This window comes from Rhipicephalus sanguineus, chromosome 3 (genome assembly GCF_013339695.2).
Source record: "Rhipicephalus sanguineus isolate Rsan-2018 chromosome 3, BIME_Rsan_1.4, whole genome shotgun sequence".
Lineage (NCBI taxonomy): Eukaryota > Metazoa > Arthropoda > Arachnida > Ixodida > Ixodidae > Rhipicephalus > Rhipicephalus sanguineus.
Window position 1 is genome coordinate 96,683,402 of NC_051178.1, and position 16,658 is coordinate 96,700,059.

Consider the following 16,658-nt stretch of genomic DNA (forward strand, 5'->3'; position numbering starts at 1 on the left):
AGAACGAGTGCAGAAAGAACGAGAGAAAGAGACAAAAGGAAAGAGAAATTTCTGAAGAAAAATATCTGGGCGAGGCGAGATTCGAACCCGCGTTCCCGCGATCCGAATACGAGTGTCGTAATTTTTCATACCCCGATGGCTGAGCATAGCATTGCATTTTATCGTATAGTATGATAAGGGTGTAGGAAAGGCAAGTAGGGGTGAAGAGAAGATGTGAAGGTGAGGATGAGACAAATGAGGTGGGAATAGAGTAAATCACAGCATCGATAGAAAGAGAAAGACAGAAAGGGAAAGAATCATATCAAGAGGTGGAAAAATAGAGAGGGTAAGAAGGAGGTATAACCAAAAAGGAAGCGTCGGATAGGGAAAGAGAGAGTAAGGAAGTGAACAAAGAGAATGAAAGATAGAAAGAGCGAGCAAGAGTAAGAAATAGATAGAGACAGCAATAAATAAATAAATAGAAATGAACAGAGAGCAAGCATAGACATGTATAATATAGTGGGAAAGAGAGGTGAGTGGGTAAAAGCTTAACTAGGCAATGGCCAGCTGGGTAGACACCAGATCTGCTGTGACCCAGCCTTGCGTTACATAGTGCAAGCTCTCTGCACGTCTCCTGACTGTGCGCTGCCTCCGTGATTGGCGCACTTTTCACCAAGTGGCGTTGGCATGTCGTGACGTCGTCATGTGACATCACTCTATGCGACCTCATGATGACGTCACAGTGATGTATTGATGACGCCAACACGTGGTGATGATTTTTGCATCACTCGTGTTGGCGCCACCGACAGTCAATTTTCGTGTTTGATGTGGCACCTAAGACTTTCGCCTTAATATGCGGACATCTATCAAAATACACAAGGACGTCGATACATCTTGCCACACTGGGCTCAAAGCAAACAATGTGGTGTATAGGCTACTCACTGACTGCTTCGCATGAAATCAATTGCCACAATGCGTGGGGTCTGTCGGATTTTTTTTTATTCTTGGTGCTACATAAATCGTGAAAACATACCCATTATCATCAGCGATATACAACAAAGGCACAAAATCAAAGTTCACACCTTGTGTCGTTGCGCGTTCTTGAGTTCCAGTTCGTCCGAGGCTATTCTTTACGAATAATACAGGCATTCGGATTCGTATATGAGCCTCTGCTAACCTTCGGTTTAGTTGATTTACTAAGTTGCTCGGATATTCTGGCATTTTGGTTATATCTCCGAAGACGAGGACGTATTGTGCGCATCAAAGAATGCATTTTTAACTCGTTCAGATATTACTCAGTATGATAAAGCAATGCATCTATTCAGCATGTGGCTCATACCGGCTGAACTTGCAACATATTTGGGCACCTGCACGCTGTACAAAATTGCGTTCTCAGCGCCACATTTTTTTTCTACTGTCGTGTTACTCCTGTTTTCTACGTTATTCCGTTCAAGTTCAACAATGTGAAATGCGCACACAGAATCGATCATCTGGAATAAAAGGACTAATGCTTGCACTCCAGACTGAAATCTGTCCTGACTGCGATTCCGGCGCGCAGCATTACAGTAACGTATCGGTTTCGATTCGGTCGTTGCTCCCTGGAGGCATTGTTTCGCAATACGCGTGGAAAATGGGGCCCGCTTATACTGTCTTTCCGAGGTTCAGTACCCTTCTGGGAAACCGCACAGAAATGGTCTAGCAGGCGTTGAGCAAACGCTGGGGCATACTTGGGTGCACTTATTTCCGATCGAGGCAGGGGGTATCGGCAAATGCAAAGGTATGGCTTTGGTACAGCCTCTCTTCGGTTGCGGGGTATTGCAAAGTACGACGAAGTTGAGGGTTGCGTTGTCCCCACCAGGGATGCATTATTTAAGTAGGCCTCACTCTCTCTATCCTTCTTGCCTTCTAGCGCGACGTGCGTTCTTATAGAGACCAACTGGAGCGGCAGATATGAATAAGTCACATATCCTTGGGTATTACGGAAGGAAAAAATAAACGCTGTACACCTGTGGCAGTGGAAAGAGACAAAATATTGCAAATTGTTCAAAATCGCATGCTACAGATTTAGACAGGTGAATGTTATGTTCTTTTTTTTCCAAATCAATTTATACAGAAACGCTCCCATAATTTTGTTAACCTTAATGCCTTCAGCGAAGTAAGGGTTCTTTAAGGGGAGATGCTACTCGAAGACACCTTTTTTATTTTCGTACTAGAGAAATGAAACTTAGGCTATTTGTAGAAATTCGTATGCTGATTTCAGATATATAACTAGTTTTCTTGCAAGTTGCATACTGTTTGTTCTGGACTATGACAAAATTGTAAAACATAGGCTTTATAATTATACCAGCCCTTTTTCGCTCCTTCATCTTCTATAAATTTTGACAATTCATGACTCATATTGTACCATTTGAATTGTGGAGTGCCGAAAACTATCGAGAAAGTGCATACAACAAATTTAGTAGACGTGAAAAATTCAAACATCGCAAGTCCATATTTTTCAGACCCCGATAAAAGTTTACTTGCATTTTTTGAATATGCATAAGTTATATTGAAATTTGGAGGAGATCACTACATTTTTCACATCTTAGAGAAAATTTGGGCAAAATTTCATGCCGATTCGAGCAGCAGAAGTACAAAAAGCAAGAGGGGCACGCTGAAAAAGTTGCCATAAAGTGTATTTTGAGAAAAACGAAGTTTAAAGTTAAAATAGGATGTTTATTTATAAAACTGGTAACGAATTTGGACACTCAAGTGGTAAATTGTTCTTCTACTAGCTCCTGCCACTAAAATGAGCCAGCGCCATAAGTTTCTCCGTCACAGCCCTTTCGAGCAGCCGTTGGTTCTGCTTGCGATCGTTCTGTCACTCGCCGTGCTTACGCTGCCCTCCTCGCTCGAAGCAACTCGCCGCAACGTATACGTCATCAAAAGAATACTTTCGAGGCACTCGCCCTTCTAGCACTGTAGTTCCAGAAACGACGCATTTGCTTTTGTAAGTTGGTTCCCGGGCGCGTATTGCCGAACGGTGACACGTTGCACACACTGCACTGATCACGAGGATGTTCAATGCTGTTATATCAGCAATCAAGGAAGACTCTCCTACCGTGATCTTTCACCGTCGTCGAAGAGTCAGATCTTCTCTTTGAGAGGCCATGACATACTTGAACGCCGCGGCAAACTCGTCGGAAGCATCGCCGTCGCCGTCGCTAGGCCTCACGGCAGCAGACGCACTTTCCGTTCGGCGAGTGTTTGGCTTCGATTTGCGCCAGCGTCCTCGAAGTTTGTTCACCGAGCGATCCTTCACTGGCCGGTGACTGCGCTTACTACGGTTATCTTCGTCCATGATGAAAACAAATATGCGAGAGAAACGTTGTTCAGCTGCGCATCTCGATGAAACACAGACCCTGCAAGTAGGCTTCGCAACACAAAGGCGTGCAGCGGAAAATGGCGCTCCCCGATCCGTACCACGTGATTTAAACGCCAGTCGCAGTGCTCAAAAGCGCGGCAAAAGCATGCTTTCTTTATTATTTCTTGCGCTTGAGCACCGCGGGAAACCGCGGTTATTTGGAGATCTCCACATTCGAACCGCATTGGCGAGCGGCCGCGCGTTATCGGCCGCGAGGCGCTAGAAGACGGCTCGCTTTCGTTCTTTTAACAGCCACCTTGTGCTCTTTAGGCGCAATTTTAACGCATTTCCAGTTGAGTCTCGGCTTTCATTTTTCTTTTTGGAACAGTAACGATAGTAATCTTTAAAAAACAGCTGAAAACAAAAAATAAATAATCTTTCAAAAAACTCTCGTTTTCGACCCACATCTCCCCTTAAGCATTTTATGCAACGCACAATGTCTCGATTAAAGATACTTTTCGTTCGCCGAGTTTCAAGAGCAACGGCCTTGCACGGGGTCAGATTGCCTTGAAGCAGCACTTACGCAATGAAAAAAATTTGACCGGTTAGGTGTTCACGAAAATGGCCTTTAATGCCTTGAGGAGATATATTACCGTTTTCGTACGGTTAACGTAATTAACCTGAGAGGAACAAAGAATTACGCGATGTGTCTCGCACCTTGACACATGTACAACTGCACGTTTGAAAACATCTAAAGACATTGAAGTTTTTACATGTTCTTCAGCGTAAATAAGCGAGAGAAAAAAAATAAAAGAAAAGAAAAAAAGCAAGATACTAACGAACTTTAATGGCCGTTTGGCGACTCTTCAGTGAAAGAGTGAGTAACAAAAAATATTTGGAGAAAGAACAGAAAGTTTAATGTGTTAGCTCAGCTCTCATATTGCCCAATTAGGACGGCTAGTCCTCGGGGTCTTGAGAAGCATTCACTGAAATGTTCAAATAATAATAATAATAATATCTGGAGTTTAACGTCCAAAAACCACGATATGATTATGAGAGACGCCGTGGTGGAGGGCTCCGGAAATTTCGACCACCTGGGGATCTTTAACGTGCACCTAAATCTAAGTACACGGGCCTCAAACATTTTCGCCTCCATCGAAAATGCAGCCGCCGCGGTCGGGATTTGATCCCGCGACCTGCGGGTCAGCAGTCGAGCGCCATAACGACTAGACCACCGTGGCGGGGCAACTGTAAATTTCAGAGCGTCATCAATACATAGGAACCATTCTTGCAGAGGCACAAAGAGCAATGCCATTTTTTTAATTGTGTGGTTTTGAACACCAAAAACATGACTTGAGTTTGAGGCGCACCACAGTGATCAAGCAGGCGAGATTAATTTTGATCACCCGGGGCTCTCTGTTATGCACGAACAAATTTTAGGGGCGTAGCTCCTCTTAGTCTAACCTTGTCACGTCTCCGTTGTCCGGCGTAAACGGATCTCCCGTATGATGCAATAGATGGCGCTGTCTCATAGAAGTACATACAAACTGCAGTTCAGGGACGATATTCTAGATGGCGCTGTACACAATCTGTGTCGTCATCAAAATTTCTCGTCTCATTTCCTAGATGGCGTTGGTCCAATAGAATTGTGTGCAATATGGCGCTTGTGTGAATCGACACTAGATGGCGATGGAAGTGCCGCTGCTCTCCGATTGGCTGCTGCGCGGGCTGCGCGGGGAGCGAGCGCCTCTCTCATTCTCCTGGATCGCCGCCGTACGTGTCGGATCGTTGGCGGAGCATGGACGATGCGCAGCGGCGGGCGCTCGCTTGGCGGCAGCCAGGCGGATCCCGTGACGGTGCGCGCCAAGGACGCCGCTGCGAAACGGGCTCATCGAGAAGCGAATCCCGAGACCATGAATGCTTCAGGAGCTTCGCCCAAGCTCTTCATCATTCACCCGTGGATATGCTGTAATTTTTTTATTCAGGTGTGCTTTTCATTTGTTTGCCATAAAATTCCGGCCACGGGGGCCATGATTTCATCCTGCGTAGTCGAGCCCAGCCAGGCAATGCTACAGCTGCTAATTATCACCAATAGATATCAATAGATAGCTGTGAGCCACAGCTGTGCTTAAAACGCTTTATATCAGCAGGTGCCTCCGAAACAAACAAACAAAAGGGAAGAATAATTTGGGCGAGAATATTCTCAAAAAGGCTGGGTTCGTTTGGATTCTACATATTTTTTGGGAGTAATTACCCACCACGTGTTCAAGCTGGGCTTATCGCAGCAACGCATGATAGCTCTTACGTTTCGTGCCACTGCCACATGGGAAATGCCTTCCCGTGCTGCTTTCGGTAATGGACAAGCGCGGGAAACCTTCAGGTCTCACAGAGACGGTCGATGTTTCTCCTTGGCGCTAAGCAACCACGACACGCTAAGCCCGAAGGTGCTGGAACCTTAGGTCGCTCTTTATTTACGTAGTGCCAGAACTTTGCAGCGATGGACACTGCTACGTATGCACCGGTGTTCATACAGAAAAGAGGATGACCCAGTGCTTCGCCTTCCCTTCCTCGTTTTTCGAACGAACATGTTTCTGAGTTCCTTTTACAGCATGCTTAGTGAATCCACTAGGTAAGTCATCTGCAATTCAAGGACTTTCTCTTGTAGTGGCCAATAAAAGCGGACAAAGATGATGATGAATGAGCAAGGATGAAGACAGATGGATGTTATACAGGCTCATTGTGGTCTAAAAAATGGGAGGGGGAAAAAACAAGAATGAACTAAGTGAGGAAAGGAAACGGTGTTGGCAAAAGCGCAGACGAAGAAATTGTTTTTTCCGCAGTTCTCCTTCACTTTAGTATCACGTTTCAGCTTCTGAAAGAGGCTCTCACACACACCCGTCATAAGGGAGGGAGACAATCAAATGTCTTTCAATCTGTTTATCTACTTATCAAAGCCCGTAAAAAGATGGTGCTCGCATGACTTCATTAAAGCCGCATTGAGGCGCGTAATAGCTGTTCCTCTCTTGCTTAGTTTAGAATGTGCGCTGTAAAATGGCAGATGGCTCTTCTTATTCGTAAGTTTACACATCCAGCCCACATGGTCCTTCGTGATACTAAATGGAAGATCCAAAATCTGAATGAAATAGTCCTGATGCAATTCCCAGTTCAATCCTAGTCAAACATATTTTGTTAAAAAAGTGTTAGCTAATTCTGCAACAGAAACGTCAATGCATGTCTCATGTACATTTAAAAACGCAAGATAGTCATCAGTGTATGTATCAATCTTAACAACATAACTATTACCAGTTTTCGCGTGAGTGCTCTTATCAATGGTTGAAAGAAAGATCTCGCACCTAACCGGGGTCACAGAACAGCCTATACAGCCTATGAGCCATGCAATACCAACTAGCCCACCAATCTGTCCTTTGAAAGCCTATGCAAACACCATTTTTCTGAACATAAGACCCGTTAAAACACAACGTGGTTGACTACAAATAATGTTGTACGATTTAAAAAAGTTGCTTTGTATTCACTCCCGCATTGTTCTAGAAGCCGACTTCACCCGAACCCTCCATGGACTCCCGAACTGCGTAAAAAAGACCATTTTGCGCTACGGAATAAAATAAATCCTGCACATTCCAAGAAAATCCGTTCTGGCAGATGCCAACTTGCCTACAGCTAAATCTGAAACCTGACTTTGTGAAATGCGCTACAATAACGGGTCCTGTGTGTCCAGCTTGCTGAGACATCGTCATAGATAACTGCTGGCCTCGTATTGCCAAGTGCACTTATCGGAGAGGATCACTCTTACTGGACACTGATTTGTACGTCATGCCTGTGATTTAATACCTCCAGGCTATCCTTCACGGACTCGCTGACTACTTTTTGAGGCGCTCAAATTTCTCTTTTGGGCCAAGGATTTTCGCATCTTAGGTAAAGCGTTCGGCAGCATGATTGTACAGCTCATGTCAACGTAGTTTCCAGTACATGTCTTCAGACTCTGCTAGATCACTGAACCATGATGACTTGTTAGTTCACCCATGTTACTGTATCTGTAATGAAATTACCTTGTTGTGCAGCGTGCGTAAATCAGCATGATTTCGGTCGGTAAACAGCTGGAAGTTGGCACCCGTGCTTGTCAGATCGTGTCTTCACTCCGTCCCCATCCTTTTAATGCGATACTTTTTTTCAAGTATTGAACCAAGTAGCTCAGAAGCAAGGCTTGTGGAATTGCCTCACTGCATGACTCGAAAACAAAATATAAATAAAACATTTTTTCATCGTCACACTATTACAAAACCAGTGATTCGCAATGGTACCTGATATTAATTGGAAGCTGTCAAAGGACAAAATTGTTATACATATAAGCTTACGCTAACTGCATGGTCATCCATGGAAACCTGAAAATATGGTGAATGTTTATGGTTAATATGGTTAAAGTGGTTAATGCATATAGGCATCGCCTCTTCATGTCCCTAGCATCATTCTTCATTATTATTTTTTCGGCTTTTACTTTTACCCCATTGCAGAGTAGCAGGCCAGACCGCACTGCTAGGGCTGACTTCACTGCCTGCTTCGAAAAAAATGTTTGTCTCTCTCGACGGAAAAATATATTCATCACGGCGTGGTAAGTCTACTATACTCAACATCCAAGTTCTCCAATGCAAGATCACGAGCATGTTCTCTCAAAAATGCTAACTCAGCGCAAATGGCCACCGAGTGCACGATTAAGAGCAAAATGAAAGGTGCTCTGAAATTAAACGAAACAAAACATTGCGGATGTTTCGTACAGAAAAATGATATGCAAAGGTGCGTAAACCTAAGTGAAGTTTTGCTGCGGAAGTGAAGAGCTTCTGGCGGTGTCGTCTTTGAAGTTTCCGTCAAAACTACCCACGACAAAGAGAAACTAATCGAGTTAAAGCGCTGACTCACTTCGGAACAGCTCTCGGTTCGGAAAGCTCCCGAGGGCATGTATCGAAAGCATGGAATATATTCAAAGAACGTCTTTCAGTCGCCGTCTGTATGCTAATACGAATCACCCTGCTACTCGTATAACAGTGGTGAGAAAATGTAGTTACAGCTGCCATTGCTATATATTCTGCTTCATGCATATAGCATGCAATGGTGGGGTGTAAAAGAAACTATATATACATGTGTGTATAAAGTTCTATTAAGAGAGCGTGCATAATAGCACGTTTCCTGGTAAGCATTAGCGTTTGGAAAATGTCCCGAGAGTCCTGCGCATCGTGTGCCGGAGACTCCTCAACGGGCTGAAAATGATAAACCTAAAGTAATACTTGTCTATAATTACGCACTAAAGCAGCCTCTTAGCACGTAAGCGTTAGCCGCACTCAGTTCCTATTCATCGCTTAGAACGCGAGACGCATATTCCTGATACTGTACCTACAGTACAGGTGCTGTTTTCTTTTTATGTACTCCAATGGCAGAGACATCTGCGAAAAACATACAAAATTCAGATTTCTTAGTCCACCGTCTAATGTTGTCCATGTCGATTTCGCAAGGCCATTTCTAAACACTGAGCAGCGCAGGTGTCCCGCAAGTCGTCTTTTCTATCGCTATTGGAATATACTTTCCTCTGCTCTTTTTGTCTTTGGTGTGTGGTCATGCAGTAGAAGCTACATTACACGTGAGAATTCGCCCTGAAACCCGTATTTTCGAAAAGGGTAACTGATTTGTGCTACTACATATGTAAGCACTTCATAAATTTAATCAACACAACAGCGCAAGAACATCCATTTTTCATAGCATTATGTAAAAGAAGTCGGTGGCATAGACAACAAAGAGGTAGAATAAACCATGTGACGTGGTCATTAAAAAAACGCACGCCAAACACGTCAAAAGGAACATATTAACGAGGACATGAAGGAAGAAAGGAATCATACGATAATAAATCCTACGGAAATAACAACGGAGTACACAATTCCGAAACTGAAACTACCGCTGAGCATATAGATGATGCAGCAGAGACCATCAATGTAATTCATGACACAATGAAAGCGAGATACAGCAGATTAAAATGCAAGAACAGAAATTTGATTAAATATAATGTATACCAAGAAAAAAATTCGGCAGATCCCACGTACCGCGGGAATCGATGTTATGCGAAGCATGCGCAGGAAGGTGACTTTGTCGCAATTGTTCACATTGCGCGAAACGCTAGGGAATAACCCCAGAGAAATGTGCAAATGGTATACGCACACACATATTTTCAAGAGTCGCACATGTGTTATATAACCAGTTGTTTACAGTTGCTTAACGATGCCTACAGCAACATAGGTGTTACCAACACCAGACGCAGTAAGCTGATATGTAGTGCTTATATTCTTCAATACTTGATAGCGCGAATTCAAATAGGACAATGAAGGAACACAGATGTACAGGAAAGGCGCTACTCGCGACTAAGCTTTATTCAGAAAAGTTTCCCTACATATAAACACAGCCGCGTGGCACGCGCAGGCGCACTGCACGCGTTACAGTCACGGTTGCAGTTAGAGTTACGTTACAGTTGTTATGCTTATACCTGTCCGTTATGTCGGAGAACACACGCACGTTTCACGAACTCGTGTGCATGTGTGGATGGGGTTCTTGGCAATTCTTGAATAAGGAGCCGACGCTGCATTACCGTGATCAGTGAGCACCAGCAGCTGGACAGGACCTGTTATCGGATCCGTTCGTAATCGCGGCTACGAGGGGTCTAAGTGTAGTAGCGTACGGGGTATAGTAGACCGGGTGGAAACCGCGGATGGCTTTTACAAAGAAACGATCTATGATGCCTCCTGTCCTGGACGTGGCACCGAGGTCTTGTGATGCCCTGTCCACATCCAAGCCGTCTTTCATGCCGTCTAAGAAACAGGCGTTGTTGGGTTTTGATAAATAAATGCTGAAGTCACCGGTGATCATGAGGGACATGGTACTCTCGACAGAGTTATTGTAGGAAGCATTGATTTCGGTTTTTGCGTAATCCACGTGGGCCGCAACGTCGACCACGTGGACGAGTGGATGGTAGCCCAGCGTCTTCCAGGGGTGCTCTGTCGTCAGCTCGCTGACTTTCCTTGCGTCGGCCGCTGAGGTGTAGTGATTACGGTGCTCGGCTGCTGACCCGAAGGTCACGGGTTCGATCCCAGCCGCGGCGGTCGCATTTCGAGGGAGGCGAAATGCAAGAGGTCCGTGTACTGTGCGATGTCAGTGCACGTTAAAGAATACCAGATGGTCAAAATTTCCGGAGCGCTTCAGTACGGCGTTTCTCATAATCATATCATGGTTTTTGGGCGTAAAACCCCAGCAGTAGTATCACTTTCCTTCCATGTCAATGTGTGTGTTCGCGGTTACTGCATTGAATTGAGACTCTGGTATCACCTATGGCACATACCCGCATAACATGAACGCTGGTATGCGGGTATGTGCCACACGTGACTGAGGGAAAGGGTTCCATGACGCACGCGACAGGTATTTAGCGTTATTCATGTCATCACCAGTGAATCGTGGTCGTCATACAGTCATCCAATGCTATGCAAATTTTGGTATATTACAACCTATGGAAACGACTGGGAGAGCGCCCAGACGTAAGCGGCTAGATAGATAGATAGATAGATAGATAGATAGATAGATAGATAGATAGATAGATAGATAGATAGATAGATAGATAGATAGATAGATAGATAGATAGATAGATAGATAGATAGATAGATAGATAGAAAGAAACGCCCAATGTGCCTGAAGTTCACAAAGAAATGCTTCGCATTTAAAATGATGCATTTAAAAAAAAGAAGTCAACGGTGAGGGATTACAGAAAAGTAAGTTGAACTGTAGACACTTGAAAATAGATTTGGTGTGGAGAAGCGGGCTGAAATACAGATATGCGTCTCAAAAACAGGCATAGGTGCCTTAGCGTCGATGATGGGCAGAAAAAAAAAAACTGGGCTTAAAGGAGAGTCCGATGGGCTGCGCATTTGTTGCGCAAGGTCAGGAACCGGGACATCTTTCTCTTTAGCTTCATCATTGCTGGCTCGCTTTTTTCTTTCACTCTAGTTGGCCGGTTTTTTTTATTTGGCGACGCGAAATCGCTCAAAATTTGTTTTCCTTCATCTAAAGGAATATATCCACACAGATGCGATATTTATGTCTAAAAGATAACCGAGGCCACGACGCCGTCATTTCTTCTTACCATTAAGAACTGAGCTTAATGGAACAACATTGAATGGACATGATTAGTTGGTTTTACTCGTATGTACAAGATGTAGGGAGGGCACCATTCTATGGTGTATGTTTGACAAAATACCAAGTTGTGAGAGCGCGTTTAATATTCGAGTTGTAAAGTTGTAATTTTTTGCGTAGTTCAATGCTTCTTAAACGCAAACTTTAGTACATTACGAAACAAATTGAAATACAAGATATACAAATATTGTTGGATGTGCTGCTAGATATGAAGATTGTGTTGTCATTACGACAGGAACTATGAATGTAAGCGATGTGAGTAGAAGGAAAAACAAATAAGAGGTTTATTTCTCATGTATTTCGATGGGGATTCTTGCACACATGTTCCTCTTGCATGGTGAAAACGCAAACAGATGAATACATCCGATGATCAGCAGCGCTGTACTAAGTAGTGAGCAAAAAGAATATTACTAAGTGAACAGCGGGAAACCTCGTCATGCATGGCGGCGATGTGGTGGCTTAATGGTGGGCCTTCCATAATGATTACACTACTACTCAGGGTGACGCAGACACTGTCAATTAGGCAAGTTCCTTGGTACGAATCTGAATATGCGCAGGTTACCCCGTTTCCTAAAGGAGCAAATTACTGAAAAAGAAAAGATAAATGCACCCTTCTGTATAGCTTGTTCATTAGGTGGAGTCGGTAAAAGGTTCGCTTAGCAAGCTTCTGGAAACAGGTGTTTCGAGAAAAACAGCAATAAAGGTATAGAAACGAAGAAAGCAATCAAAAGACCATAAAGGAAAATAAGAGAAGCAGATGTAAAGGCTCGATTAGTGAACACGGAATGGGGAGTGAGGTGCTTCTTAAGCAACCAGGATGAGCTTTGTAGCGTTAGCGCAAGATGATTGCCGAAGGTACACGCCCAAAGCTTCTGTCGAAGACCTTCAGAAGGTCACTCTTCCAAGACAAGATTGAAGAGAACAGCGGAAACAGCTTGATATGTGGTTTCCTATTATGAAATACTCTACGGTTACCAAAATAAGCTTGAACCCTTTAAAGGAGCGCAGCGTAGGTGGTTGCAAATACCTTGGGGGCACGGAGCAAGAATTCTTGAGGAGGCGAAACTGCGCACGCTCGGGGGTCCTAATAAAGTCACGAAATCGAGCACAGCGCTCCCGCGCCCTCTTTCGTGAGAGTCCGCTAGCGGAGAAGGAAAAATGCGCGCCTCCCTCTCACCACGCTCTCCGACGAAGCTCGTCGGTTCAAGGCCATTCGTGGTCGATTCGCCGTTCGCTCTTCACGCCCGAATGGATGTGTTTTTGTGCGTCCTCGCCGGCTCCATGTTTTAACGCGACAGCGTTAAAGAGCCCGTTTCGCAGAAATACCGGTGTCGGCGTCCATGTCGGTGAGGCTAGCAATTGAGAAGGCGATGCGCACGGGGCCCGATTACGCTATCGCGTTCTACTCTTCAAGGCGAAGCCCAAGCGCAGTCCTAGTTTTTTCGGTAAATTAACGAGAAAAATGGCGTAACATACAGAAAAATTACCAGCGTGACATATTTTGTACAACGTGAAATCTATAATTTTTGAAAACGTCAACTCAATCAGTTAGGTATAATTTATTTCAACGAATGATGGGACATACCCTATATGCCATGAATTCAGATTTAGGTTGTTGCGGCGGCCGCATTTAGATGGAGGCGAAATGCTAAAGGCCCGTGTGCTTGCATTTAGGTGCACGTTACAAAACCCCAGGTGGTCAAAATTTCACATTGTCTTTTTTTTAGAACAGCAGACAAGTAGCTGGAACAGCGCGGAAAGATTGAAGGCACGGCGTCTCGTAACAACACTGGCCGTTTCGGTTTGTCAAGGAGAACGTCGCCACCAAGTTCGCCATAATAGCGCCGCCTGTCTATGTCACTGTCCGAGAAGTGCTTCTCCCAAACGTAGTCTCGAGGCGTCAGCTGTCGGTCTTTTCTTGGTATGGCGCGAGCCCCCGCTTCCAACCTCACTGGGTCACTAGGAACATTGAAGGTAATTACCTGCTCCTTGCAGGACGCGTACCCACTGCAGCAGTTCGGCACGACACATTTCTGCCCCATTCTGAAGAAGCACTGGTTGAAATCTGCAAAGCACTCTCCTTTGTCGCGGCGTAAAAAGCGCGCGCAAACATCGGGGAGTCGGCGCCGCCGGCGCAAAGCGCGGAGGCCCCTGAGAGCGCTAAAGAGAAAGAAACCAGCAAATCGCGAAAGGAACTTTCCCTCCCAAGGCCACCTACGCATGCGCGCACAGAACATGCGAGCGAGAAGCGAGGGGCGCGCGCATGCGGAGGCAGACGCCGTCTGCTCAGGGGCCACTACTAGCAGTTCGTTTCAAGCGCTGTAAGGCCTATAATTCTGGCAGCATCGATTAGGAACTGCAGCTAAAATATCTCTCATATCTACCGATTGATGTTACAGACAGAAATCTTCGAAATTTTACAATGTACGAGGTGCTATCACGATTTTTATGCGTCGCGTCCATAGAAGAGCATGCAAAGATGGCAACAGGCCGAAAGCGTCATCTGTCGTGCTTCGGCGTAACCGCATTCCGCCGTGACGCTATCGCGCCGCCCTCGCGCGCTGCCGCGGCCGAGAGATTCTCCTCCTCGCATACTTCTTTCTCCGTGCTTGGGGGGGGGGGGGGGAGGCAACATAAGAAAGCGAAGAGAAATGACGCAACGAAGATGTCATGGCATATTTTGGTGGGAGTAATCGGTTTTAAATGTAACTAGCCCTTTCGACATAATATCAACTTCTGTTCTTATTTATAGAGGAGTATTTATTGTAATTCATAACAGCAAGTAATTCACAACCGACTTGCAATTCACAACCGAGTAATTTCATAACCTCAAGATATCAATGAGCTCGTGTTTATAGACTAGGAACACGCTAATGAAAGCGGGCCCAAGACGAGCACGCGATGCCGAAAAAGCACTATTAGTGCATTTTATACATTAATAAAACCGCAGCGTTGCTACTAGCCACTTTTTATAATAAAGAAAATCACTTCGATGATTTAAAGGCAAAGAATTGTGCTAAGAAAGCTTGCACATTGAACGGTAGTTCTTACCTCTGTGGTTGCGGCCCTTTGATGATTGAATAAAGCCTCTAATATCCAAATGACGCGAGCCAAATATTGCGTATAGCGTTCAGAACGCCGTATTCTACTTCTTTTTATTATTACCTGACTGCCACGCGCCAAGCCACAAGTGTTGTAATCCTAGGAGCAACACATCGATACTGTGTTTATTTATATCCGTTTACCTGTGAGGAATGGGAAACCTGGCATCATAAACCTTCAGAATTACATTCAAGCGTAACCGTCATGCCCTTTTATTTGAATGTTTCTCAGTTAAAAAATCTTCTACGGATGTGGTTTTAACTGCGGCATTATATTCACTCTCAGTTATTTAAAGTACAAATGAGAACTTTAGGGCAGATGATTTGGATATGCAAAGCGTCACAGTTTGCCTTTAACTCCGTTGGCAACAAAAAAAAATATAAGTTGCCGCAAGTATTGCAGATACAGAAAACCCAGATACAACAAATTTAAGGGTGTTGCTATTGCGAAACCGACCACTAAGGCAACGATAGATGGAATAGCGGCGTCAACGTGGTTTGTATAAATGATTTCACGCCATTCGTTTCACCTAACTTGTCCAGATGTGTATTCGTATAAATATTGTTACGTAAATGACGACTCGGTAGACTGTAGTCCGTAGACTATTGACACGGTATATTTACAGCAGCGGTTGCAGCGCTGAACGTTTCAGCTCCGAGACCGAGCGGAGAGAGACCTTCCTTCTCTTCTTCCGGCGCACCCGCGCATGGTTCAAGGGGCCGGCAATATGCACGTAGCAATATCTTAATGCCAAGCATTTCTTAGCGAACCTTAGGCACTTTGGGCGTTTCTATCTATCTATCTATCTATCTATCTATCTATCTATCTATCTATCTATCTATCTATCTATCTATCTATCTATCTATCTATCTATCTATCTATCTATCTATCTATCTATCTATCTATCTATCTATCTATCTATCTATCTATCTATCTATCTATCTATCTATCTATCTATCTATCTATCTATCCGCCTACGTCTGGCGCTCAACTGGTCGTCTCCATAGGTTTTAATATACCAAAATTGGCATAGCAGAGGAACAATGTATGAACAACACGATTCACTTGTCATGGCACGAATAACGCAAAATACCTGTCGGTACGTCTTGAAACCCTTTCTCTCAGTCACGTGCGGTACATACCTGCATACTAGAGTTTACGTTATGCGGGTATGTGCCACATGTGATGCAGAGTCCCAAACCACGCAGTAACCGCTTACATACACATTGACACGCGAAGAAAGTGATAACCAACTATAACCAGTGTTTAACCAGTGTTCTTTAACGTGCACTGACATCGCACAGTACACGGGCCTTTATCACTTCGCGTCCATCAAATTACAACCACCGCGGCTGAGATCGAACCCGAGACCTTTCGCTCATCAACCGAGCACCGTAACCGCTAGACCACTTGGCGGACGCAAAGAAAATGAGGGAGCTAAAGACAAAATAGCCCTGGAAGTCGCTCGACTACCATGCCCTCCTTCACGTGGTCCGTAGCGTGGACCACGTGGATTGCGCAAAAATCGGGGTCAGTGCTTCCTACAATAACTACGCCGAGGAGACCATGCCCTTCATCATTGCCGCTGACTTGAACATTGATTTATCAAAACCCAAGAACACGCCTGCTTCTTACACTCCATGAAAGACGGCTTGGGTATGAACAGGTCACCGCGAGGCCTCATTGCCAGGTTCAGGACAGGAGGTATGATAGATCATTTCTTCGTAAGAGTGAACCACGATTTCCACGAGCTGTACTATACCTTGCACTTCACTCCACTTAGACCCCTCGTAGCCGCGATTACGAACGGATTTGATAACAAGTCCTGTCCAGCTGCTTGCTGGTGCTCACTGATCATGGTGGTGATGATCTTGTTCAAGAACTCTCGAAAACCCCTTTCACAAATGTAGACGAGTATCACGAAACGTGCGTGCGTTGTCCGTTATAACGCACAACTGGAATCATAACACCTGAAACGCAACTGTAACAACTGTAACTG